The sequence below is a fragment of the Ovis aries genome, chromosome 24 (genome assembly GCF_016772045.2).
Source record: "Ovis aries strain OAR_USU_Benz2616 breed Rambouillet chromosome 24, ARS-UI_Ramb_v3.0, whole genome shotgun sequence".
Classification (NCBI taxonomy): Eukaryota; Metazoa; Chordata; class Mammalia; order Artiodactyla; family Bovidae; genus Ovis; species Ovis aries.
Window position 1 is genome coordinate 35,348,068 of NC_056077.1, and position 25,143 is coordinate 35,373,210.

The 25,143-nt window shown below is 48.9% G+C and overlaps 1 protein-coding gene across 5 annotated transcripts in view; it reads right to left on the minus strand.

Moving 5' to 3' along the window:
* The window catches only part of CUX1 (cut like homeobox 1), a 350,788-nt gene that overhangs the window by 216,112 nt on the left and 109,533 nt on the right, over positions 1–25,143 (minus strand). The window lies entirely within an intron of this gene.

A 25,143-nucleotide genomic window follows, 5' to 3' on the forward strand; every position in this document is an offset into this window, starting at 1 on the left:
GGAGCGACGAAGGAGCTCCAGGAGGAGAGAGGGCCTCACAGAGGTGCCTTGGAGGATGTATGAGTGGGATACTGACACACAGAAAGAGAAAGAGGAATAAGCCCAAAGGTGTCAGAACACAGGAGCCTTGGCTTCCAGAGGGGACCCAGCATCCCAACCTGGGATGCCTGAGCACTCGGCAGACTGCATCTGTCTGGTACTAGCATGCGGGACACAACTCAAAGAGGCTCAAAGTACAGGCAGAGTATGGGGGTCTCGTTTCAAAGGCCGTGAGAAGGGGAAGGTCCTGGGCACGATGGTGATGGAGAGGGTTGGCCAGGCCACACCCAGAGGCTGGGAGGCCATTTGCAGGCTGCAGGGTAGACCTGGGGAGCCTGAGCAGTGCTGTGGACTCAGGAACGAAAGGAAAACAGCGGCCGAGAGCCCTGGGACTTTGGGGGGAAGGGGGGCGCTGACTCATCTGAGAGGACTGCCCGGGGCGTGGACACCACAAATAGAGCTTGGAGCTTTCACAGCCAGGAGAGGTGACACTTTCTTCACAGCTCACTGAGAACTTCAGGGTTCAGCCTGGATTTCTCACCTCCCACCCCAGCCCCCCAACGGGATGATTCAAGCTGTGAGGAATGAGTTGGGGACACTGAGCAGACACCAGAGTGACTCACACGGAGGAGCTTCTGCCACCAAAACCTTGCCCTTGCCTGACCTTGGCTTTCCTTGTCAATAGTTCAGACTTCTTTCCAGCGTAAATTATATCATACATTTGTTTTTAACCTGCGTTAAGCAAGGACATGGGGCCAGAGCGACTCTGGTAACTTGCCCTTTCCTGTCTGCCGAGGGATTCTGAGTTCCCCCCAGTTGTTGGAACACCACAGTGACAGAGAGATGCTGTCCCTGTCCTTGCTTCCTGCGGGGGACCCGGAGGGTCTCCAGTCACATGGAGCAACCAGGTTAACAGCCCCTAACATTCAACCTATGAAACAAAGCTCTTTTTAATTAAAAACAAACAAACAAACATAAAATTTGAAACATGACTCTGATCTACGACGGACAAGCAATGATCCTGGATTCATCACTTCTTCTATGAAAATCTGCTAGGAAGTGCTGCCAGTAAATTACTGAGCTCTCAGAATATCTGAGCTATAACTGATGGGCAAGCCTCACCCACCCCTTCCTCATGAAGGATCTCACAACTAGGATAAGGCAGCACTGCTCAGCCCACGACGACTCTGGCATGCACATCTGCACACGCCTCCACGCCCCACACACGGTGCCTGCTGGGTGCTGGGTGCCGTATCGGGAGGTGGTGGAGCTGACCTGGGCGTTGCAGAGGCCCCGGGCCCAGCCACGGGGGAAGGCAGAGCTCCTGGGTGGCAGCATCTCAGCTGAGCTCTGAGTGAAGAGAATGGGGGCTGGGGAGGGGAGTGGGTGGACAGAAAGTGCCCAGAGTAAGGGACTTGGGACTCCACAGAGGCCAGCAAGGCTGGAGACAAGCTGGGGCTGTTGCCGTGGCTCCTGGGGAAGGTGTCGGACTCACCCTCAGGCTGCAGGGAGGTGCTGAGAGACTTGCAGCAGGGTCCTGAGAGGATGAGCTTAGTGCTGGAGAAAGAACATTCCAGCTCAATAATCCATGTGACAGAGGGGTAAGAGGTAGAGAAAGACACCTGCTCTGGGGCAAGTAGTGTCCAGGCTGGTCTCCTTATGCCCATCCAGCACCACCTCTTATCTCCAAATCATCGCCGGTTCACGAGAACTTGGAGGATAACGACCACTCAGTTCTGCACTGGGGCCGGAACCCGAGCTGCAGGCGATGGTGCCCACAGGGCGGCCTCCAGAGCTCATCCCTGGGACCCTCCACAGAGGCAGGTGAGCAGAGACCGCGCCTGATCTAGGCTCCGTCACTCAGTGGAATGGTGATAGGGCCTTGGGAAGGGCCTGCCTCTCACTCTCTGTGGGAGGATTAAGTAAAAAGATAGAGTGCAGCACACAATAGGTGTTTGGGAATTGCTGCTGGTTCTCCCTTAAGTGAGGCACAAGATGCACGCACAAGTTTATTTTTTTATCCAATCAGCCGAGAACTCAAATGCTTGTCTGCTTTCTTTCCTTGTGGAAGGAGCTTTGCATTCTAAGTAATAAAGGCATGCATGCGTGCTAAGTTGCTTAGATTCTCTCTAACTCTTTGCGACCCTATGGACTGTAGCCTGCTAGGCACCTCTGTCCATGGGACTGTCCAGGCAATAATAGTGGGTTGCTGTGCCCTCTCTCCAGGGGTCTTCCTGACCCAGGGATCGAGCCCTTATCTCTTATGTCCCCTGCGTTGGCAGGCAGGTTCTTAACCACTAGTGCCACCCAGGAAACCCAAGTAATAAATAAATGCCTTGAAAACAAGCTCTTGGATTGCAACCTACACAACAAAAACCGCGAAATTCAACCTTCTTCTCGGAGAAGATAGAACCATCAATCTCAACTGATGAAATTTTAGGAAAATATGAAGATCTAACCCCAAGTGCATCATTACCTAGTGCTATTATCACTTGTGCAAAATTACACATAAAACCAGACACTACTTCCTAGCTGTAAGTGTTCCTGAATTGTCTACCTGGAGCTCTGGTTCACATTTCAACAGTTTAACAAGCTCCAGACTTCTGTCAGGGATGCACCAGCCTCAATGGCCTTGGGGCTCTATCTCTGTCTTGGGGCCCGAGACAGCCCAGGCCCTCCTCCCCAGAGGGCGCCTCTGAGGCCAGCGCCACACAAGCACTCTGCAGCGCCACTGTGTCAGGTGCCTTGCTCCACAGAAGCCACGTTCCTTTAAAAGGCTCTGCAAAGTAAAGTTCTGCAGCCCTAACACACAGCCTGTTTAAAGAACCCCATGTGGGAACTTGCCCTAAAGAACAAAAAGGCTTTTGTAACACTAGGAATCACTCCACATCAACCTGCTTCGTAATTTTCGCTGCTCGTGCTTGGCGGCACCGACGCTTACTGCGCCTTGTGCCGCGTTAAGAACTGCTGTCTTACAGGATCATCTCGTTCAATCTCCCAAACAGGGGGTGGGGGTGAGGTGGGCCCAGGTGGGCGGTTTCTGCTGTCATTCACACATTACAGATGAGGAAACTGACATGGGGGGGGCGTGCCTTGGGAGGGGGGGGGGTCTCCTCCAAGGTCACCTGGCCAGCCAAGGTCACGCAAGTTAGGCCCAGCCCTTGAGCCGCCTGGTTCCAGAGCCCCAGCTCTTAATCTCTCCCCTGTGGGGCACCCACAGAACACAACAGCTTGTCTGCTGCGTCTCTCTGACGGTTCTAGAGGGTTGTAAGGTCTGCAGTGCACGTGGTCTAGGGCTGTCACGCTCAGCCAGGCTGCGGGCCTTGCCTTGGAGCCACCACTGTGACCTTGGAGGAGCCGCCTCCCATGGCAGCTGGCTCCCAGCTCCCGGTCTAAACTGCAGGTACTGGCTGAGACTTAGGCACAGCACTCGCCTGTGATCTGATTGTGAACTGCAGCCGAAACCCCGCGGGGGTGGCGGGGGGCCTGGCTGGATATTCCCCCCGGCACAGGAAGCCCCTTCTCAGAGACGCTGTGTCTTCTCCCCCCCGGCTGCCAGCAGCAGGGCAGCTCAGAACCAAAGGTGAAAGTGTCTGAAAGCCAAGACTGGAGACTGTATACACATAGCAATTTGTTACTGTGAAAAACCATCTGTTTCTCGGTATTACAATCCTCAGAGGGCAAATTATAGCTAGCGTTCAACATAAAACATCAATTTAAACCATCAACTATTCATAATTTCAATTCTTTATTGGAAACCAAGGACATAAATGTCAAGGAATAAAGCAATATTTCTTTTATTAACTGTTCCATTCATCTGGCTATTAAATAAAACCAGGGCCCCAATAAATGGCAGGAGTCCTTGCCTGACAGCCACACCAAATAGCTCTATAATTCTCAGACATTTTGAAACAATGAAAACTGCATTATTTGAAAAGTTAGAAACTTTAATATATAATAAAATTAAGATTAATGCGCTCTTAATACCTTGCGAAACTGTTTGCAGTGCCCTCGTATTCAAATATATTGCTTCTTGTACGTTTTATTTTTAACAGCGCTCGTTTTGTGCTGAGAACGCGCTGGGTTTATGACCAGGTTTGGCGGGTGCCAACCACCTCCAGCATTTTTCACTGACATCTACTTTTCCCAGGCAGCGGCCGCTCCCTCCGCTGGGCCTTGGCCTCACAGGGCACTGTGTTGACAGTGCAGCTCAGGGACTGCATGGCCTGTGCATGGTACACTCACAAAACAGTTAAATAAAAATAATCTGACTGCAGGGCAGATTCTGGGTACAAGCCTTTTTTTTTTTTTTTTTTAAAGAAAATAATCTGAGCACTCGAAAACGAAAGCCACAAAAGATGGAAGAGGTTATTTCTCTCTCTTTCTCTTTTTTGGCCGTGCTATAGAGCAATGCAGGATCTTAGTTCCCCAGTCAGTGATCAAACCCATGCGCCCTGCATTGGCAGCGCAGAGTCTTAACCACTGGACCGCCAGGGAAGTCCCTAAGAGGCTATTTCTCCTTTGTGGACTAGGACCTAGACCGTGATTTTTACATGCATTGTCTTGCAACCATACTGCAGGGTGGGTACACTTAACAGATTAGGAAACAGGTTTAGAAGGGTGACTCATACACTCCTCTTATCCCGAGGAGGTACACCTAACATGTGAACCAATGAGGAAATAAAGACACTAATAAAGGAGACGCAGGGTCCATACCTAACACCTTGGTCTCCTGGCTGCGATCCACACGTAAGTAACTGCTGAGTGTGGTGGGCAGCAGCAGGATGAAAAGGGGCTCCACACCATGTGCCGTAGAGGGAGGAGCCCTAGGTGATGGGGCTGAGGTGGGGGGCTGCAGGGAGGGAGAGCTCCTGGGAGAGGAGACTGCACTTGGGCTATCTTCTGCAAATTCTTGCTTTTACTTTTCTTTCCAAGATTTACTTTCTACGAGAGAGGTCGCCACCCTAAGAGTAATCATTTTATGGGAAACACAAATAACAGCATTAAAGAAAGATTTTCTATTTGAAACACCCACCACCATCCCGTAGGAACATATTCTTGATTCTAGGTTTTTGAGGCTGTGTGATACTCTTTCTTGTTAAGGTGGGCTGTCACTAACTACTGGTTGAATGAATGACTTGAGTCATTGATGAGGCTTTGGGCTCAGCACACTGCCACCCATAGCACCCTCTGTGCGTGCCCTGCCACCACCCAGGGAGGGGATTAACCATCCTTGTTTTGCAGGTGAAGAAACTCAAGAGGCCCTATGACCTTTCATTCCTTCTCCTGACGCTAGTCCCTCTTTCACTGTCCAGGGAGCATGTTCAGGGGCTTTGTTGGTGGGAGTGGTGATGGAGAAGCAGGACATGTCTGACAGCTACCGGGCTCCTGCACCCATGAGCACAGAGCAGGCCGAGGGCAGGTATGACCACCACTAGGCACCAGCCTCCAGACTCCCCTCTCCAGCCCACATGACCTCAGCGAGGAAGAGAGGCAGCCAGAGCCAACCCAGACTCTCCCGCTTCCTGTAGACGCTGTCAGCACTCCTGACTACAGCAGGAGGGGAAACTTGGACTTTTTATTGGTGTGTTACTGGCCGTAGCTGACTCACACACTGTAGCCTGAGATGCAGGTAAAGAGTAGATCCAGTGTCAACAGGCAAGAAGATACCTGCAAAGATACACTTGCATAACACCCCAGGGTTTGGTTTCCTTCCTTGCATTTGCTGTTTTCTTACTTCAGGTCATCTTGTTGAATACAGAAATAAAACAACAGTTGACTTTCCCACCTGCATATGTGATGGAGTGAGACCTCCTTGGTTTCATTAGAATTGAGACTTGAGATATCAAAGAGTCCTGATGGTTGCCCTCACAATTTAAATACCGTTCAGAACACTTTAGACGTAACAACACACATCTGTTAGGGAGAATGACTGATCGCCCCTCATGGGGATGGCTCAGGAGCTACTTATCAATGGGTGGCTCCAGGAAGCCCAGGCCAGACAACCTTCTGCACTCTGACCTGACGGTCATCATTTGTGAAATGGAGATTTCAGTGCCTTCTGACATGCCAGCCATTCTGGTGGCTGCAGAAATGCAACAAGTTCTTGTATTCATAGAACTTAACTTACATCCTAATGGGGAGAGACGGGTGACACATAATGGATCAGGAGATGGTAAGGGCAGTGCAGAGAAGACAGCAAAGGAAAGGGGACGGGGGCGAGTGCAGAGGGTGGGCATAGTGCTGGCTCAGGATCCACAGAAGGAAAAGGAGGAGAGTTCACCCCACAGCCCTACCCCTGCTCGGCTAAGTGGCAAGGGAGGGGCATCTGCAGCGCTCGCTGGGACAAGCCTGATGGCCACACATTAATTTTCCGCTTATTTTCAAAATTCTGAAGGACACAGCATATAACTCAGCGACTTTAAAACAACAACGTCAACAGCAACTCTGGAGCCAAGCACCTAGGAGCCTGGATTCAGAGAGAGGACAGGAAGGGCATGTGGGTTCTCTTGGGAAGAGAGCCCTCCGTGACGCAGGGAGCTGCGGCTTCTGACCACGAGGATCATGGGGCTGCCCATCTGGCTGGAGAAGTAAACAGTAAAGGGCTGACCAAGAGCAGAGGAAGGCTGTCAGCATCACAGCAGCTGTCTCTTGGGTCAGACAAGAAGAAAAGCCAAAGTCTTGGGGCCCCCTTGGGAAGCGACCCACCACCTTCCCTCACGCTGTCATTTTCTGCTCCAGCCCTAGGTAGGCAATGGTCAGATCTGCTCATGGAAAGTTCTCAGGCTGTAAGATCTTGTTCTTGAGAAGAAGATCGAGAACCTGGGATGGCCCTCTTTTCATCACAATGTTAATCACAATCTCTGTGGCCCAGGTACCCTGCTGATCTTTATTTTGTTAGCATGGCACCGGCTGGGAGGGCCCTGTTCACCTGCTCATCCGGCTGCAGCACCTACCTCTGGGCCTGGCATCCACGGGTGCTCAAATCCTAGTTCCTGACTGAACAAATGGATGAAGATGAAAGAAACCCAAACCCAGTGAAGGGGGGCTACTGTGCCCAAACTCACGGGCTTATTAATAAGGCCTATGGGTCTCTTCTGAGTTCCTACTACATGCATAAGACTGCAGAAGTTATCCTTTTAACCCAGTGTTTGATTTACAATAGTGTACTGATAATTAATTACATGGTTTCTCAAATTACAATTCAAGATCTAATAACATCAATTTTCCATGCTTGGGCTTTTCACTGACTTGGGCTTTTGCCAAAGACTCAAACTTTCAAGCCTTGGCTCCATTTCAGTGTGTGATGACCTGCTCTGGGGTGAGAGCCCCAAGGGCCTCCTCCCCTCAAAGCCCTTCTTCTGCCCAGGTGCTCGCACACCAGTCTTCTTCCCAGGATGCCCAGGACCCACTTCCGGCCCAGAAGTGTGCCTTTCCCAGGCACACATGCTGGGACAAGTTGGTGTCTCTCTAGTCACCTCCTGGAACATTGTCTGAGTAGTAAAAATGTTCCTCTGAGAGCTCACATCTGTACGTACAGCTTGTCCAGGAGGTTGAGTTCCTCGTAGCTTTATGGGAAAGGGCAGGCAGTCACCCTGAAACCTCTGATCACTGGTCATTATCCCACCCAGAAGAAAATCCAGCCAGCCAGGAATGTGCGCTAAGTCCTCACATTCAGTTGTGTCCGACTTTTTGCAACCCTATGGACTGCGGCCCACTGTTCCTCTATCCGTGGGATTCTCCAGGCAAGAATACTGGTGTGGGTTACCGTGTCCTCCTCCAGGGGATCTTCCCCATCCAAGGATCAAACCTGAGTCTCCAGCGGCTCCTGCATTACAGCTGTATTCTCCACCACTGAGCCACCAGGGAAGCCCATCCTGTCAGCCAGTTGACGGATATTTACTGAGCACCTATTACACCCCAGGCTCTGTGCCAGGGGCTAGAGGTACAGTGTGAGATGACTACAATGGGGTCGTGTTCTTGTGGGACTAACATGTAAGCCGGGGCAGGCAGGGGAGACAGTGTGTGACCATCACAGGATAATGACCTCAGATCGGAATGTCAGTGGTGGGTTTTAAGGGTGTGCCAGGGAGGATGACCCACCAGGTGCAGACAGGCAAGGTCCATGGTGCCAACCATTGCAGGTACCCCACAGCCCAGCGAAGGGTGGGTGGGAAGGCATGAGAGGGTCCAATCTGGGCAGCTGTATGAGCTGAACTCCATTATTTAAAAAACCCACAAAACTCCTTTTTTTGATGTGGGCCACTTTCAAATGAATTTGTTGTTGAATCTGTTACAATATTGCTTCTGTTTTATAGTTTGGTTTTGTGGCCCCGAGGCATGTGGATTTTATCTCCCTAACCAGGGACTGGATCCACACCCCCTGCATTGGAAGGCAAAGTCTTAACCACTGGTCTGCCAGGGAAGTCCCTGAACTCCATTATGAAGGGGAAGTGAAAAGGAGAAAAGGAAAAGAATATTCAGATTCTAGTTTCAGTATTGACTAAATGGAATAAAGCCTAATTTAAATAATTCTCGGTAACATGCGTTCTAGTTACTTTTGCTTCCCCTGAACCGTGATACAGCAGGACGGTTGTACAAAAAGGCACATGAAATTTTTACGCCTCTAGCAGAATGAGACACAGGAGACCAACCGATGTAAATTTAGAGTTTTTCAATATGTGTGTTTATGCCGCCATCCGAAATGCCAAAATGCTGCCACATTCACACTCGTCATCAGATCTTTAATTGCTGCTCAAAAAGGGGAAAGAAGAGGGAAGACCGATGGCAGAAACCTTTCAGTTACAGCCCTCTGGAAAGCCCTTGGGCCACCACTTCTACAAGTTTTGGCTTTTAGGGAAAGTTCATTTTAAGCTCCTGCTGCGGGTCTGGGTTTTTAAGTAAAAATTGCACCGCATGTTCTGGTTCTACAGCCTCATCTCTCAAAGACAAAATTTTATTCCTTTATTCAGAGTATTAAAAAGAACACTGCATGAAGGAAATTACTATTCATCTAGGGGAAAATTATTAGATCCCAAACCTCAAACCGTATACACAACACTGCTGTCAGAGGGAAAAAAGCCAAATGAAAACCTTAATACTATAAGAGAATGGATGTAGAAAAACATGTTTATATTTGCAAGACAGATGACAGACTTGGGGAAAATATCTGCAACACATAAGAGAGAAAGATTTATTACTACATGCTCAAAAAACCCAGCAGAATCAAGAAGATGAGGCAAACAACCCAGTAAAAAAAAAAAAAAACTAGCAAAGGACATCGAGACAATTTACACAAGAGACACTACTGGCTAATAAATATACTAAAAGACGTTCAATCTCACTGTTGATTGAGGAAGTCTGAATTTAAAGGAATATACACTTTTTTAAAAAACCAGTGGAAGATTCAGTAACTAACTTATTCAGTGTTGGTGAGGAAGAGGACAGTCCCACTCTCCTTTCTGTCCTCCATGAAGACTGAGTGACAACTGAGCTGCAATTTGGGCTGCTAAATTGGCAGAACCAGGAAAGGGAAACACGTACATACCCTTTGGCCCAGCAACACCACGCCTAAGAATCTGTTCTGCAGTAACTCTTGCACGAATGGTTAGGGACTCGGGCAAACATCTGCCGAAGTGTCCGCATGCCCCACAGACATTGACGTGCCATCTACTTCAAGAATAATACCATTCTCCATGCTTGAGATATGTCAGTTAATAAGACAGACAGCATATGCCTACCCTTAGGTTGTAATAGGGAAAAACAAGAATCAAAACAATTACAAATTACTGGTCCAGCAGTTAGGACTCTGCGCTTTCACTGCTGATGACTTGGGGTCAATCCTTGGTTGGGGATCTCAGATCTTGCAATGGTGCAACCAAGAAAAAAGAAAAACAAATAAATAAAAAATTATATACTATGTAAGTTAACAGTGGTTACCTCTGAAATCTGATGGGAAAATGAAAGTCACTCAGTCATGTCCGACTCTGTGACCCCATGGACTATACAGCCCGTGGAATTCTTCGGGCCAGAATACTGAAGTGGGTAGCCTTTCCCTTCTCCAGGGGATCTTCCAAACCCAAGGATCAAACCCAGGTATCCTGCATTGCTGGTGGATTCTTTACCAGCTGAGCTACCAGAGAAGCCCAATTTGATGGGAGCAGGGGGACGGGGGCTGATGGAATTTTACATTTTCTGTCTTGCATGTCTTCAATGGTTGAACTTTTTTACAGGCATGTTTATTCTGTAATCAAACATATTTAAAATAAAAGAGCCCTTGCCACACAAAGGCCAATGAGCTAGTCAACTTCTGACACAGGGTCTCTGTGTCCCTGGGATGGACGACAGTAGCTGGCACCTTCACAGTCCATGGTCACTGTGCTAGGAAAGGCAAACACTACATGCAAAACTCCTGTCCACCTGGAAGACGCTCTGCTCTGTAGAGTCTTCCCTTTGGCCTGTTAAATTCATGTACTACACATGTAATGTACCAATACATTCTTCTTATGAAATTTAAGACAATGAAGACGAAGGAATGAAAAAGTCAAAGTCTCTCCTTGCCTTTTTGTGCTGTCGCCCTGGCCAGCCACGCTCTGTGACACAAAAGGTACTTTTTAGAGTGAATGATCCTCTCCCAAGCGGAAAAGGCCAACCTGTAATATATCTACATCTATATTTAGATTATAGAATTAGATCCCAATTTAGCTGACTTTCATCTCTGAGAGTGTGACGTTTCCCAGGACGGCCTGAATTAGATTTCCTACTAGTTAGAATTTCCTGTAAGCTGGGATTAAAAGCTCTTGTTTCCTAGTTTCTATCTTCATCACTGCACAATACTTCCAATTTCATAAGAAGTTTTGGAAATATTAATATGCTCGCCCACTTCCTAACAATCTGTAAAAGACAGAGAGAGAATGAAAGGCAGGGGCAGGGTGGAGATGAAACTGTGCTATGTGAGGATTTGAGGGGACTGCGCGCTGTGGCTGTGGCTTCGGTCAAGCCACTTGTCCTCTTCTGGGTCCACTTCCTGACCTCTCAAAAGAGGATTTGGGGCATGGTAGAGAAGGGTGCACAGTGCCTGTCCCGTAAAAGCTAACTATCAAGTGTTGCTTTCCTTTCCTTCTTTCTTTAAAGCTTTTTCCAGTGCTGGGGACCCCAAGAGGGGTTTCTGAAGATGCTGGTAATTCTCTTGATCTGGGTGTCAGTACATGGATGAGTTCAGTTTTGGAAAGTTGATTTGAGTGTATACTTAACGAAGCACACATCTTTCTGTAGGTACATGTGCGTGCTAAGTTGTATCAGTCGTGTCTGACTCTTTGCAACCCTATGGACTGTAGCCAGCCAGGCTTCTCTGTCCGTGGGATTCTCCAGGCAAGAATACTGGAGTGGGTGGCCATGCCCTCCTCCAGGGATCTTCCTGACTCAAGGATCGAACCCACTTCTCTTATGTCTCCTGCATTGGCAGGAGGGTTCTTACCACTAGCACCACCTGGGAAGCCCTTCTGTGGGTATATCAGTCCTAATTTGAGTGGCCAAAGCAAAAAAGAACTTACTCCCTCCATTCCCAACTCTCCCATCCACAGGCTGCAGTCTGGTGTTGGCTTGATGGGGGAGGAGTTGAGAGAGCCTTGGGTTCAATCCCTTGCTTGAAAAGATTCCCTGGAGAAAGCAATAGCAACCCACTCCAGTATTCTTGCCTGGGAAATCCCATGGACAGAGGAACCTGGCGGGCCACAGTCCATGGAGTCACAGAGTTAGACACGACTAGGCGACTAACACTTCCACTTACTGGCTACACCACCCTGGGCAGGCCAGGAACCTCTCTGAGCCTCAGTTTCCTTAGATGCAAAATGGGAAAGTATCTTTCCAGGGATGCTGTGAGGATAAAATTATCTGATGTGTGTGAACATGCTCAGCCTGGTGTCTGGCACCAAGTTGGGGTTTAAGAAAAGTCACTTCATGGCAAAACCACTACAATATTGTAAAGTAATTAGCCTCCTATTAAAATAAATTAATTTAAAAAAAAAGAAAAAAAGAAAAGTCATTTCTCCTCCTTTTCCCGGTACTGTTCCCTTGTCTCCTCTCCTCTTAACAAAACTGGCAGAGATCCCACCCAAAGTCCTTAGATAGTCCTGGGCACCTCGAAACTCCAAGGAGGGGCCTGGGGGACCGTGACCTACTCATGGAACTTGGGCTCTACCACCCTGGGTGTGTAGTCCACTGCTTCCCTTGTCCCCCACCTGGCTGAGGTCTGGCCTGCCCACGTGAAACCGGTTTCTGAGATGGTGCTTCCCTCAAGGACCACAGCAGGAAGAGTTGCCTTTCCCGTGCTCCCCATAGCCAGCTGGGTATGGCCAGGAGCTCTGGCCATCGTGGAAGCACTGAAAGTCAAATCTAACTACTTCAAATGGTCTTCCCCAAGTTTCCTACCCCAGGCCACCCGGCCTCCCATCACTCACCAGGATTCTGAGCCATTTTCTGTGACTGTCAGTCAACATTTGCTAAGAAAGTGAAAACCAATTTAAATTTTAACAAGCTCAGCAATTAGAAAGGCCAATCTGCTACAGAGAGCATCATATAACACATTTGCAACCAAACACAAACATTTCAGATTATGCCCTGAGTAGGAATATCCACTTTAATTTCTGACACGGGAACTCAAAGTTCAATCTCACGTCTATTCATCATGGTTTTCAAGAATATAACTTGGATCACAACAAACTGCAAGAAAACAGGGGGCTGAAGTCAGAAAGGGAAAGGGAGGAGGTCTCTGTCTACGTGGTGGAATCCTGACACTGAAGGGGAAAGTCAAGGGCAGAGAAAGTGACTTAATTATTAGCGCAGGCCAAAGACCTCATTTTTCAAGGTAAATGCTGATATCAATGGGCACATTTAAGGAGGTTCCAGGAGCCCACATTGCACACATTTTCCAACTAAAGATAGAAACTGTGCTTAAAAAGCTAATTTGGTATTTTTAGAAGTTTGGGTTTCTTTGATCCGGCCAAAAGAGGCTTAAAAATTCAGCTTCAAACTATTTTAGTCTCTGCTTCACAACTTTGAAATAACTGGTACATCTTAAGTTCCTTTCAACCACTGAAAAGCATAGGATTCTATAAACCTGCATGTTGGAAGAGCTCAAAATTTAGGACTAACTTGACATCAGAATTTGCTTTATAGTGAGGATTTAAGTTTTATTATCAAAAAAAGGGGGGGTGAAATTTACAAAAATATGATTCGGTCACTTTTTTGTTTGTAACAGAGAGGGGCCTTCCTAACCTAATCTCAAGCTTTGTTTAAGGCTCAGGGAAACCTGGGGGCCTATTTATTCAAACTGGGTCCAGTAGTCTGACCTAAGGGCGATGAGAGCCGTCAGCTGCTGGGTGCTGCCTCTCACAGCCCAGGTTCCAGCTCCGGGAGCTCTCAGCACCGGTCCAGGAGGGGGCCTGGCCAGCCCTCTTGCCCCGTGAGGAAGGGGGCAGGGGAGGAGACAGCAAGACCCAAGGCTGCAGAGTTGATGGGCTGCAGAGCTGGGACAGCCTCTGGATCTCTCCTCCATGGCTCTGCCTCCCATGTGGGCAGCTGAGACATCTTGGAAAAGGCTGAAGGATTCTCAAGACTCTGCTGGTGCCCTCTCCGCCCACATGCTCAGGGTTCTGAGCCACTTTGAAACCAAAGGCCAAGCCAGGAGAACCACATGGACCAGAGTCTTGGTCCCCCAATTCTCATAGTTTGACCTGCATTGGATATAGTAATCTCCAACAGTTTAATTTTCAAGGGAAGACAGAGAGGGGGAAATGGATAAAACACTAAGGCATTACAAATATTCAGAGTAACAGAGACTCTTCACACTGCATTACCCCAAGGATGTTGTGGCTGTCCCAGGCCTGCTACCTCATTTTACAGACGAGGAAACAGGTCCAGAGAGAGGAAATGACTTGTCTAGGATGGATTCTGGTTATTTGTTTCTGGGGACCCTTTACATATCTTTTCAGAACGTGTGGTACCTGTTTTGTCCCTTCACATAGCATGGATCATTTCAAGGATGTGGTTTAATTAAACAATTCAGCTAATAGAATGTGTGCTTGTGGTTTTACCATTGACAGATACACGCCCCAGCCAAGCAAGTGGAGTTTATTTCTTTAAAGCAGTTGCAGACCATTATTTGCAAAAGAATTTGTGCTCAATGAACATCACACAAACAAGAAGCTTTTAAAAGCTCCTAAAACCTGCGGTGTCGAATCGCTCCCACTGGAGACGGAATCCAAGCTGTCAGCTACTCTCAGGTCTAGCGCGGTGTTTCAGGAGCTGGTAAGGCTTTGTTAGTGTTGGAAAAAGACATTTTGCCAAGTCTCAAATGTGTCAAATGAAAAAAGATTCCAAACAGGCCCTTGCAAAGGCAGCTGGGACCCAAGTCGGGACTGGATGTGGATGCTGGGACGGACCTGTCGAGTCCCTCTTGCGTGGTGGGGACATCTTGGCACTAGGCCAGCGTGGAGTAGATGCTCAGGAAACGGCCCATGCGCAATGGCTAACGAGCCCTGGGAGACACAGGAGCAGCTACCACGGACCGCTGTACCCTCCCTTCTCAACTGTGTTTCAGAAGAGACTTTGGAATACCAGAGCTGGGGCGGGTGGCAGCACCGGGGGGCCCAGAGGACAGGCAGGACCAGGCAGGCCCTGCCAGTGACCAGCTGTGTGGCGTCAGGCAAGCCCTGTGCTGCTCATCGCCAGCTGTCCCAGGTGGCCTTTCCGGGGCACAGACTGGCCCCCATCACCGCCGTGTGTGAGAGAGACCAGGCTCTGATCTCCCAGCACAGTCTCTGGTCACCAGGGGTGCTCAGGGCAAATGGGATGTGGAAAAAGCACGTCTGAGCAAAGACCAGACACTCAGACTCAAGATCGTCACCTCGATGGCCGTGAGGCCAGCAATACAGGGAAAGGCATTTATAAACCCAGGCCCGGGGGTCCTCCCCTCGCATTACTCCTCCCTCTCTGGTTCCTTCCAAGGATGCAAACTCTGCCTGAGGGCAAGTGCCACCTGGGTGGGGGCCCTGGCACTCAGGGGGGAGGGGCAGGGCGGGCCCCAGTCGTCCACACAGTCATCCCACAGAAAGCCTTCCCTCCCTAGACAGCCCTTTGCAGGGACACTCCCCACTCGCCTGCCTTCTCTCTCCTCCTCCTCCCTCTCTTCCTCCAAAAGCAATAAAGAGCTTTTCTAACATATAACACCCATTACCTGATGTCTTCCCCGTGCCCAGGAATCCAGCAATAGAGGACAACTCACCATTCTCTGCAGACTATATTTCCCTTCCTCTGGAATGTTCCCCACTTTAAATGCTAGTAGCCAGTGATAAACAGGGAGCAAGGTCAAGAGAGCTCCAAACCAAAGAAGGTATGCTTTTACCCTCTGAGAATAAAACTGTGGAAAAAATAAGAGTGAGACTAGCCGCCCATGATCTAAGAATGGGTGACTGAGAAATCTCCAAGAATCCAGCTGCAGTGAACTGAACGTGGCCTCCAGGGCTCAGGGCATGGAGTTGGCCACGCTGGGCTCAGGAGGCAGGGGCCAGCAAGTGGGAGGTGCGAGGGGCTCCGGTCCTAGCCAGGGTGGTGTGGGCACCAGTGGGAGCCTCTCTTGCTCCTAATGGTTTAGCCCAGGTGGCCCAGGGGGATCTCTGTCAAAGACCTGCCTGAGAGGTGGGACAGCGGACCTGGAGGTGGTGAGGGAAGGGACAGCCCGCTGACAATGGCACTGGGTCACCGCACGGCCGACGAGGCTCCTGCCTGAGTCTGGATGCCCCAGTCTCTGCCCCAGGGACCTGCTGGCTCAAGGTCAACTGGGGCGGGGTGGACGAGGACATGCTTCCTGGTCGCATCTCTGGATGACGCCCCCTGACTGGAGCAACGCCCACTGGGGCAGCTCACCCTACAGGGTGCAGCGCAAGTGTCATCTTCTCAAATCCTCTGGTTGAAATTAACTTATCATTTTGGGGATTTCAAAACCACTCTGCCCCTCATTACCTTTCATAGGCATACCGTATTATACCAGGTTGGCCAACCCATTACTTCTTAAAAACCACATGTCTGTCCTCAGGTCAGCCCCCTGTCCAGCACTGTGGGTGCAAGAATGGGGACCAATTTGGGACTCAGAGTACTGGTGTACACAAGAGATGAACCCAGAGGTGCCTCCTGGGCTCCTGGCTTCTTCCTAAATCTCAGTGGCAAGTGGCACATCCTGCCATTGCAGGACTTACATCAAGCCTCTGCCACACCAGTAACAGGGGCCTATGTGCCCTTACTCCGGGCCACCCTCTGTTCTAAACATCTACCTGCAAGGACTCATTAAAAGTGCATGACAATGTCCTGCCGCCCCCCTCAGTTTTTCAGTTGAGGACATGGGAGGCACCGTTCAGTGGAAGGGCTGGACCTGAGTGCAAACCCAGAGAGCTGGCCCTTCACCCCACACTGGACAGTACCAAGCACCCTCTTCAATGCCCAGAACGTCCCAGTAAAACCCAGTGCCACACATCCCTCCTCTCTGGACTCTCACAGTGAAGGTCATGGACAGGGCCACACTCACGGCCTGAGAAGGACACTTTTGAAAAGACCAATCCCAACTGTGTGAGCACATTAACAGCATGTGTTAGCTGCTCAGTTGTGTCTGACTCTTTACAACCACATGGACTGTAGCCCACCAGGCCCCTCTGTCCTTGGAATTCTCCAGGCAAGAATACTGGAGTGGGCTACCATTTCCTTCTCCAGGGGACCTTCTCCACCCAGGGATCAAACCTGGGTCTCCTGTATTGCAGGCAAATGCTTTACTATCTAAGCTACTAGGGAAGCCTGAGCACATTAAGAACTGGAAGAATTACCCTGCATCTTTACTGCACAAAGAACACAGAGGTCTTCTCCTCCTGGGGATCTGAGACTACTAAGGCTTCAAAACTCGAAGACGGCATCCCACATGATCAAATATCTAATTTTTATTATGTCCCAACAGATCTGTTTTAGATAGGTCACATTTGTGATGCATTAAAGCTGTATTCTTTGTGGATTCCACTTGTAACTGATGGCTCATCAGGGCCCACTGTGTAGTCACTGTGGACACAACACAGATGCCCGTTCCCATGAACTTGAACCCAAGTCCATTGTTTCAGGCTCCTGTGGAGGGACTGGCTGACGGCGAGGCTCTTCAGGTGGGATCCACAAAGCTGAGTCGGGAGAGTAGCCCTAACCACACACTGCTGTGTGAGGAAGAAACAATTCCTTACGCACACAGACCCGCTCTCTCCCAGCGCCTGAAGAGGCAAAGCATGGGAAGGGTGCTACTCTTTGGCTGCAGATCGGTTCAGCGCCCTCAGGTGCTCTCTGAGGCGGGCTGGACACAGAACAGAAGGTGTGATGGTGGCAAAGGTGGGGAGGGCTCAGCTGAAATCCACCATCACTGTCAGATCTAACATACACCCACACATCATTAAACCACAACACAACATCACCGTTAAAGCTAAAACACACACACACGTATATCTAAATACCATTCAGCCTCATACCACACCACCATCAAACTACATACACCATCATCATTAAACCCTACACACACCCATATCCCAAACACCATTAAACCACACACACCCCATCACCATTAACCCCTATACACACCCACACGTATGCTTAAATACCATTAAACCACACATGCACACACACATCCCACATCACCATCAAACTTTACACACACACCCAAACACCACTAAACCACTCACACACATGCACACATACATCACATGCCATCACCATTAAACTCAACACACATACACATGTGTAGGGAAGGGAAAGGCTCCCTCCCCTCCTGTTCCTCGAGCCTTCTGTTTTATTATGAGGCTAAAGGAATGAGATTGCTTTTATGCTCTGATCCAAATAAAACTGCCCTCCACGGGAGGCCTGCAGTCAGACAGGGTGGGCGGGTGGGCTGCTGTGGCTCTTCTAGCTCTGACACAATGACAGTCCATTGCCTGGAGTCGGCCCGAAGGTCCTGGGGTCAGAGTGCTGGATCCCAAGTCTGTGCAAAGTCACCACAATCGCCTGCAGCTGTGCCGCCACTGTGTGTCCTGGGAGCCATGGCTTCTGGACGCAGGGGGGTGTTTGTGATCCAAAGAGGACGATGGCAAAAAAGAACGGGATGCCGGATGGAACAAAGCTGACAGTCTCCCCTTTGACTGCTTAGAGGCCAGGTGTGTCTCCAGCCATCTGTGCCCTAAACCAGCACCAGCAATGACAATGAGAGCAGTAATAACACCAACAAGCGCTGGGCGTGAACCAGGCACCAGCTACGGTGCTGAGGGCTTTATTTGTATTAACTCAGACAATTCTCATAACAACCTGACGAGGGGGCATTATTCATAGCTGAGATGGCCAAGACACAGAGGGGTTAAGTGCTTGCCAAAGGTCAAACAGTAAGTGGCAGGGCCAGACTCCCCACTTTGAGGGTGGATGAGCAGTTAACCAATGTGATTCCTCCCCCAACCCAATTAGCAGCAAAATTCCAGTTAAAAGGAGGACTGGCTAGCCAAGTACATATGGACAGCGTACTTTCTGGAACTAAAATTGGGGGAATTTTCCTTCAAGAGAACAGGGTGGTTTTAGAGAGGGTGGCAGGTGACGGCACAGCAGGCGTTGGGAGAAACCACGAGATATAGAGGGCGACAGCCAAGCAGGGGCAAGAGCCCTGGAAGGGGGTGAAGAGGGAGACCCCAAGGGCAGGAAAGAGACACCAATTACAGCTACACTTAAACAGTAAGTGCCGCAGGCCGAATAAGAAATATGAGATTGATGACTAATCCTTACAATGAAAGGGAGGGGTCAAGAATGAGGAAAGGGGTGGACAAACCCATTTCTCCCAGAAAAGAACACTCAGCATGCTTCTCCGATCTTCTTACGCGTGCCAGGGCACACATAAATGCATCCACTTACACATGCCTGCAAACCCGATTTCATGGCTCACACAGGCAAAATACAAGATATATAACAATTCGTTATCTCTGGCCTCTACAGGCTGCCAAATACATTCACTAACTAGAAATGCAAGATTTATACACAATAGCTTTAGCGGAAGTCAAGATCAAATTTTATTATCAAAAAAATTTAAGCAGGAGGTCCCAACAGGGCTGAGCAACTCGAGACTCTGCTCAGCGATAGTTCGGTTTGGTTTCTGTGCAGTCAGAGTTCCGTTTTCTCTGCCAGATGAGGAACAGTGTTGAAGGCAAGATGAACCAGGAAAATATTAAAACGATGAAATCAATACATTTGTCCTTTTAGTTCTTCAGACATTTAATTCCTACCTTTATTGGAGAGGGGGTGGTGAGGTACTGCTGTTATTGTTCATGAATTTATCTTTCTGATTACAGAGTAATGGAAGGCCATGGCAATGTATGCTTAAAGCAAAGAAAAGTATAATAAAGAAGAAAATTTACTCCAAGTCCCACACCCTGAGGTACCCACTTACTATTTTGGCATAGTTCCTTCCCGTATTTTTTTCTGTGCATTTCTTTTATAATTGTGATAATACACTCTCTATACTTCCTAAGCTGCCTGCTTTGTTGAAGCCTGCCCAGACACTACACGCTCTCTGCAAACATAATTTTTAATGCTTATATAACACTTTAGAGAGTGGCTACTCCTGGTTGCTTTTCAAAATATACTGCTTTAGTTCTAATATAATACTAATCAATATTGTGACTGAATGAGCAAACAACTGGACAGACAGGCAGTAACATGCGAACTGCAAAGCTCCCTGTGGGGGTAGGGTGCGGTGCTTTCCAAATGGCTTGGGTGGATTCCATTCTAACGTAAAAATGATAATAACAATCGTGTGTGTGTTAGTAGCTCAGTCATGTTCGACTCCTTGCAACCCCATGGACCATAGCCCACCAGATTCCTCTGTCCATAGGATTTCCTAGGCAGGAATAGTGGAGTGGGTTGCCATTTCCTTCTCCAATAACAATCATAGCTGATAAGTTTATAAGGGCTTCCCTGGTGGCTCAGAGGTTAAAGCGTCTGCCTGGAATGCAGGAGACCTGGGTTCGATCCCTGGGTCGGGAAGATCCCTTGGAGAAGGAAATGGCAACCCACTCCAGTACTCTTGCCTGGAGAATCCACAGTCCATGGGGTCGCAAAGAGTCAGACATGACTGAGCGACTTCACTTTCACTTTCTTTTTCTTTAGAGTTTATAAAGCACTTTTTGCATGCATTTAGCTCATTCGAGCCTCACAGCAACCTCAAACAGGATTCTTTTTCTGTCATGTAGACAGAAAAAGGAAACCAGAGATTAGAGGTTAAAGACTTTCCCGTGATCACACTTCCAGAGGTGACAGGGGCGCAGAGCTGGGGCCTGACTCCAGGTCAGTGACGGCCACATCAGCAACGTTCTCCTGAGGGCCAGGCTGTCTGCTGGGCAGCCCTGCCTGGAGGCATCCTGGAAACACCTCACTAGCACCTCTCCATCTCTGCAGCATGTGTGTGCTTAGCTGCTTCAGCCATGTCCAGCTCTCTGTGACCCTATGGACTGTAGCCCGACAGGTCCTCTGTCCCTGGGATTTCCCAGGAAAAAGTACTGGAGTGGGTTGCCATTTCCTTTTCCAGGATCTTCCCGACCCAGGGATCAAACCTGCGTCTCCTGCACTTCAGGCAGATTCTTTGCCCACTGACCTATCTGGGAAGCCCATTTCTGCAGATCTCTACGCTCAGTGGTAAAGAATCCCCCTTCCAATGCAGGAGTGGCAAGAGACTCAGGTTTGACCCCTGGGCGGGGAAGAACCACTGGAGAAGGAAATGACAACTCATGCCAGTATTCTTGCCTGGGAAATTCTATGGACAGAGGAGCCTGGTGGGCTACTAGTCCATGGGGTCGCCAACAGCTGGACACGACTGAGAGACGTGTGTGTGAGAGACGTGTGAGCACGCACACACTATTCCACTGGTATTTCACGCTTTCTAAGTTCTAATCTCATCCTTCATCACCCCTCCCCAACTAATCCCTCTTGGATTCTCACTGGTGGCACCAGTCAGAAAGCCCCCTCCTCCCTCACCCCTCCATCCAGGCAGCCCCAGAGCTCAGGCCCCATGACACAGGAAGACCTTGGCCGAGCTCATCTTCTGTCACGGGGCACAGTGACTGGCAAGCCAGGGGCATCGGGAGGGACGGATGGGTCTTCTGACTCCATACACTATATTTTGTTACCAACAACTCATGGACTTACAATGGAATTAAAGTTATGGCAAATAAACAGGAAAATAAATTTTTTTCCATCTCACTGAATTCTCTTTACATGATCAGGCTCTTAAAAATAAGAATTTTTTTAAAAAAAGGAATATTAAGGGCTCATTATGAGTTTTATCTGAAGCCAGGACTTCTAGAGCTTTCCTTGATAAGAGTAAGAATCTCATAATTAATCATCCAATTAATTTCCAATTCTCCTTTATAAAATGAATCTCATTAGTAAAACCTGGAGTGGGGCAAGACAAACACAATGAACCTCGCTCTTAGTTAAAAAGACGGTGACCAATGCAACTGAAAAGAACATTCGGGTGAACACGGTTAGAGATTGTGGCCTGGGGCGGAAGAAGCTTCGAGCTGACCAGGCAGTCGTAAAACGCTCCCTTAAGTTCGTTTCAAGGGACCGTGCTGTTACAAAGCGACTGTGCCAATTCAAGGCGTCTCGATGGCATTCAAGTCTTATTAAAACGACAAACCTATTCTCTTAAAAAGAACAATGGCATTCGAAAAGCATTGCAAAATTAATCTAGTTATTGCCCTATAAAGAGACAAGGATGTAACTATGTTTTAAAGGGGGCACAGGTTGTGCCATGTTCAAACAGAATCCATCCACAAAGAAATCCTCCACAGGACGTCTCCCCATTAATTAGGCAATGAAAACAGCAGCCTCCCCGAATCAAGCAGGAACAAACAGGAAAGAAAAGAATATACTTCTTGTGAGCGGGGGAAAAAAAAAAAACACACACACACACGCACAATGAAATTAAAGGCAAGGCACTCCACCCTCAGTATAATCAGCTTCAACAGAAATAATTAGAGCTCTTACGTGGGCTTCCATGGTTTCTGCTCCCTGCTCTAAGGGGCGCCCGAGGGGGGAGGTGGGCATTCGGGCTTCTTTGTGCCCGTCCCAGGGCAGGAGCGCCCTTTGCTCGGCCTCGTAATAAGAGGCTGGAAAAGCCAGGTGCTCCAGAGAAGAGAGTAAGATTCTCCTTCTGCGGGGTGGGGTGAAAGGAAAAGAAGATAGAGCTGAGGCGGGGAGTGAGTTAAAGAAAGGGGGGGCCTCAGAAAGGAGGCGACTCAGAAATGGTGATGCTGGGCAAACGCTCCTGATCACAGCCACACTCCCTCTCCTGCTACACACACACACACACACACACACACACTCTCTCTCTCTCTCTCTCTCAGGTGCAGTGAACACTTTGGAAGAGAGTCTGGTTTTCCTTAAAATAAAGGTATCACCTCCTTCAGATATAAAAAGAACTCTCTCTAGGGTAGATGCCCCAGTTAAAGCCTCGGTGTCACCTCCAGCTCCCTGCTGGTCACCTCTCCTGCCGCTCAATGCTCTGGACTCTGGCTGTGGCCTTGGTCGGCCCTGAGCTGGCTGGCAGAGGCAACCTTTACTCCTTGGTTCCAGCTGGGTTCCCATGACACCCCCGTTTCCACCTTCCCAAGTTGGCAGGCCGGCCTTCCCGGACTCCAGCGACGTGTTTCTCTGCCTTGTATGCCCCCTCCCACCACCAGGTCCCATGCTTGCGTGAGCGGGACTATTTTTACCTGCGTTCACACTCATCACACTTCACACCGAGTCTGGTACACATTTGGGGCTTCAAGCACAATGACATTAGTACGAATGGTAACAGCAGATGGTCCAGACATGTGTTCCCGCCAGGGGCTCGCGTACCATGTCTCACTTCATCACCCCAACAGCTCTTAAGAGGTGGGTGCTAGCGTGCTCCCATTTTACAGATGGGGACACTGAGATTTAGAGGCTAACTTACTTGCCCGGGGACCTCAGCGAGCAAGTGGTAGGCTGAGATTCCGGTCTTACCCTGTTTCCACTAAATACCACAGCCTTTCAAAAGAGACTCTTCTCTTTTGCAAAATGTCGAACATTTTCTTAGTTATTATTTTCAAATTAAAGACTAATAACAATTCTCACTACAGAAAATTTGGAGAACTTAGAAAGGCATGATAAAGAAAATAAAAACAATCTCACACCATTCAGAAATAATCCCTGCTAAGACTCTGAATTATCTTCTAGTCTTTTTTCTATGTACTGAGGTGCCCTAGGCCTTCTGTATACATGATAGATATTCATGTACATTATGCTATGTATGTATATATTCATGTTGTCTATCATTTTTGTATATTTTTTCCATAAAACTAGGATGATATAGTATCTTACCTTCTTTAATATCATGATCATTTTCCATGTTATTACGATATTCTTGGAAAAGAAAATCAGTTACATAATCATTTCAAGGAATGAATTTAACATAAATTAATGATTCCCCTAGACTGGATATTAGGCTACACCTATGTTTTAGTATTATAAATAACTCTACAGTGAGCATCGTGCTCATAAAGCTTTGACCACATTTCTCATTTTTTCACCCGGGGGAGGGGGAAGAAACAGGGATTGGTGGGTCAATAGAGTGTATTTAAGGTCACTGTTCTCAGAAAGGTCTGAACTAATATTCCTATCAGAACATTTCACAAAGTTTTCTGAGGTAGAAACAGGATTCCACGATCCCTTTGATTTTTTTAAAGCTGATCTACTTTACCATCAAATCATGAACTATCTATTCTATCATGAGTCAGTTTATGGTTTTGTGTATCTGGTGTCGTAAGCTGATAAGCTGACTGGTGATAAATATAACTGGTATCTGCAAAAGGCCATTCCCAGCACAGAAATGGAAATGACCTAAGCCTGGCACAGTGTGGTGGGGCCTGTGCTGCTCCTGTGGGACGCAGCTGTGTGCACTGCATCCCTCCTGTGAGGTGTGGGGAGATCCCTCGCTTTCCTTCCCGACTTTAGAAACAAGGCTTGGCAAGTCCCGGCTGCTTCAGGGCGGAGGGCAAGCTGTGACTCTCGGCTCTGTCACAGTTGGCACCCCTCGTGGGCAGCTCAAAATCCTGGGTCCGAGTCTAGGCCCCCATCCTCTGCTGCCCCCTCTGGTGACTGCCCTTGGTGGGACCCCGGCTCCTTGGCCTTTTCCCAGGCCAGTCCAGCTCTGAACCCCAGGCCTGGGGACCTGGTGATGACGTGGCCAGCATGTGGCTGCAGCCTGGGGCTTCTGAGCTGGCCCAGGAAGGGCCAGACCTGGGCCAGAGCGGGCAGCTGGGGAGGGTGGAGCAAGTGCCTGGGTTTCCTTGCCCGTGAAACAGGCAGGATACCACGCCTGCCTCATGAGGCACTGTCATGGTGAGGTTGCTGCCTCACCACTGACAAGTGCGAGGCTCCTCCCCCTCTACCCCTTCCCATCGCCAGCACAGCAGAAGCTGGGGAATCTCCAGGAAGAAGGGACAGCGTGGATCCCACGTCGGCTTCTCCCTTCCCAGATCCTGCACTTAAACAGCTCCTCAGTTAAAATACTCATTTGTGATCCATTTCTCACTCGGTGAGACTCCAGGCATGGGCACCAGGTAAACCAGAGCGCTGTGGAACGGGGCTCTGCCCTGCAGAGAGAGCAAGCGGCACACAGGCCCAGGTGTGCACCCGGGCATCACCTGCGGATGCTGTGCGGCTGAAAGCAAGCGACTCTGGAAGTCCCTGTCCTTCCAAGTTTCAGCCTTCTCTCTCTCTGGGGAGGGCATGGCCTCTGTCTCGCAAGGCTGTTTTGCACACGAAATTAGATGATCCAGCAAGGTACCCACCTAGACGCAACGCATTCTGCCTGGCACATAAGAAAGATGGTGGTGATAAAATAATTACAGCCGACATTTGTTGAGCCCATACTCAAAGTCATGTTTTGAAAAGATGTTGACTTCACTGGTAAGTTTTCCAGAACCAAGAGTCTAACATATTTAGGACGTGCTGAAGACTAATACAGTA